The 3,372-nt window shown below is 31.1% G+C and overlaps 1 long non-coding RNA gene across 2 annotated transcripts; it reads left to right on the forward strand.

Annotated features, from left to right (window-relative positions):
- Positions 1–414: 414 nt before the first annotated feature.
- Positions 415–2,893, forward strand: LOC103502422 (uncharacterized). Of its 2 annotated transcripts, none has more exons than XR_540540.3 (3): positions 415–657; positions 2,117–2,272; positions 2,589–2,893. It is a non-coding gene; the product is annotated as an uncharacterized LOC103502422 (long non-coding RNA). The 2 variants fall into 2 exon arrangements; XR_007822410.1 differs by having other exon boundaries at positions 416–657; positions 2,163–2,272.
- Positions 2,894–3,372: the final 479 nt, after the last annotated feature.

Below are 3,372 nucleotides of genomic sequence, written 5' to 3' on the forward strand. Positions count from 1 at the left end.
TTTCTTTGTTAAAATCAATTATATACCTCTGTTTACTAATTTAGATTAGGTGTAGATTATTTCTATTGTTGTCTACTTATTTTTATCTTAAAATATGAAATAGTTTAGTTGTTTTGGTTTAGGTTAACGTGGAATTGTTGTAGATTAATGTGGAATAGTTGAGGTGTTTTAGGAGACTTTACACATGTTTTATGCATATTTGAGTCTCTTAGACCCTTATGTTTTATCTTGCACACCTCTCGTATATTCGAAACTTTTACTATGCATTTTGAAATCAAATTGTTACCCCTCATAAGTCATTTGAAGTGTTTTCATGCATGTTTAGTAAGTTTCTTATGCACTCAATGTTTAATCTCACATATACACTATAAGAAATAAGCTTTTTAACAGTATTTGAGGATGGTCCATTTTAAATAGGGCTATTGATCTATTGGAAGTGAGGGGGAGAAAATAAAAATTACTTGACCCACCCATTCGAAACCCCCTTTCTTCGTCCAAATTCAGAATTGAAATGGTTTTCCTCTTAGAAATTTCATCTCCAAATGACGAAGAAGGAGTTGGAGAAAAGGAGAGATAGTAGTGAAAGAAGCTGTGAAATTAGGTGGAAGGAGAAGGAAATTCTTTAATATCTGCTTATCTGTTTTTCTTCTTCTGTTGGTAAGCTAGCTTTCTCATCGATTTTTTTCTCTTTTCGTATTCCAATAGGTAATTTTAAAAATTTCTAGGGTTTTTTACGCTGTTTATAGAATGTTTTGTAATCTTTTTGTTTGTGAAACACTGTTTAATTTCAGATTCTGTTTGCAGAATCGTTTATAATAGGAATTTTGAAATATCTAGGGTTTTGATTTCGATGTTATTGAGAGTTGTTGATATCATAATTTATGTTTGCAGAATCGCCATGTCTGCTACTGTTTTGAAATAGTAACTAAGGATATTGTTTTTTTTTCCAAATGTGTCTCACCCATGCCCCAAGTTACCTACGGTTGAGCGGCGATGACAGTAGAGTCCCCAGTTACCCTACTCTGCGTTACTCGTTGTCGTTGCAGATCTCCCTAGTGATTACCTTAATAATAGATTAAAAGTCTATGGCAATTACCTACAAATCTATGCCAATACCTACAAATCTACAAAATATATTAATAGATTCCAAAAATCTATGGCAATATCTACGAATCAATAGTCAGTTTTTTGGTGCAACATGGGCTCCATAGTCAGTTTTTGGTACTATTATTTATGGTGATCATAGCTTCTACCTAGAAGTGTCTTTGAAACCTTTCTACGTAGTGTATTTTAACAGATTGTGCGGGTGACTTTGAATAGAGGCAAGCAATAAGAAAAGGAATAAAAATTAGTTTGACCATTTTTACAAAATGCAAGCAGGGTGTATGGTGTTTAATGCTTGTAACGAATGTTCTATGTTTGCAGCTTTGTACTTGTACAGTTATCCCTTCCTACATCTTCCTTAAAAAAGATCATTGCAAAAGCACCTTCATATTTATCATTGTCATTGACTAACATGTAGAGTGAGGGGGAAGGAGTCTCCAAGGTTTCTTGTGTAGTCTCAAATGTCAATGACTAACACAAAAACTAGTACCTCATCCTTGACCTCCAGCAGCTTCAACGATATTTTTCTTCTTCTTCTTTATCATCTGTAACTAAGGATGTTGTTTTATGTGTGTTTTATTTTATTATTTTTCTATATTCAAGTCTCTGGTAGTTTACTTTGCATGCTTGATGTTTTTTCAGAATAGTGCATGTTTGACATTTTCAGGCAATGAAAACAAGCTTTCTGTTTAAATTTATGAGCCAAACCATGCTTGATACTTTTTCAGAACAGTGCTCTCTAGATGAGGATATAATTTTCTCGTATCTTTCTGTTTTTTCCAGCAAAAGTGGAAATATCTTATACAAGGCATATCTTATACAAGGCACATTCATAGGATGAGGATGCTCTTTTGAATGTTGTTGCATATTTGCATATGGTATTTGTCAATAGGAGTGCTAATATTTAAAATTGGTACCTTTTTATATTTAATGACGTGAAATTGGAGAATTCTATACTTTGTATTACAAGTTATGTTTATGTGATTATTATTTTAATCTTACTGCTGGCTAGCAAACAAGAACGTTTATTGAATCCGTGGATCAATATGCACAACTAGGTCTCCGACATTATGTTTGGCTTCGCGTGAACTAGAGGAAGATGAGCATCGAGAATGGGCTTTTATGTTTAAGGAGGCTAATAGCTTATTGGTTGACAGGGAGGTTATTGGTACACTTCGTTCATGCTTTTTATGAATGCAATTTTTTTTCTGTATGTAGTTTTACATGGCATGTCTACTTCCTAATCTTTTGAAGTGGGGTTAGCTGAAGTTTATCAAATATTAGATTAAAATTTTATAGTCTTTGGAGTTACTACTATAGAAGATAGGCTACAGGTAATTGTTTGTAGTTGCATTATCTAATTTCAAACTGTTATAGGGGAAATGGTCATGACCATTGGGTTGCTATTTATGTTTTTTTGTCTGTTTAATAATCACAATCTTCTTCTTTCTCATAGTCGGTTGTTATTGTTTTATGTTGTGCAGTTTTCAAATATAAGTTCAAAAGCATCAGAACTGGGAGTTTGTCTGTACTCAGGGCAATGGTTGGAAATAGAAAGCAATATGAGATGGTTGTCAAAAACATATACCTATAATATAATCTTCCACACTAACGGTGAATTTTGTTTGTATCTTGAGGATTGGCTTGTGTTGTTGGTATACTTACTAAATACTTTATTTACCTTTGTATCATTTAGACCGTAACTTTAGTTAAGTAAATTATTGAATACTTTATTTTGTAATTTTAATATATTATTAATGAAAGTTATTAGTATTTATTGTGTTGTGAAGTATTTAGTTGTTAGTATTTATTGTAGCTTTAACTAAAGTTTGAGTGTTTGAACTAAAATTTATCGAAAGCTAATTAATTCAAAAATTATTTTTGAGGAAAAAGTTGTCTTTTATAGTCATAAGTTAAAGCTATAGAAAGATTTATGTTGCCAAAAACAAAATGCTATCAAAAGGTTATTATAATTATTATAATAATTAGAAAGGATTAAATAACATTATTATAACTTAATATTACAGCTGTAAATACTATATTATAGCAAATATTTATGGGTAATTATAATAGGTAGCAATTTTTAGAATAATTATTAAGTATATAGCAATATTTTAAAAAAATTGCAAATATAGCAAAATCTATCAGTGATAGGCTTCTATCGTTGATAGATTCTTATGGTTTATCAGTGATAGACCAACATTTACTACATAGTCTATCAGTGATAGACTCCTATCATTGATAGATTTTGACAGATTTTGCTATATT

This window comes from Cucumis melo, chromosome 7 (assembly GCF_025177605.1).
Source record: "Cucumis melo cultivar AY chromosome 7, USDA_Cmelo_AY_1.0, whole genome shotgun sequence".
Taxonomy (NCBI): Eukaryota; Viridiplantae; Streptophyta; class Magnoliopsida; order Cucurbitales; family Cucurbitaceae; genus Cucumis; species Cucumis melo.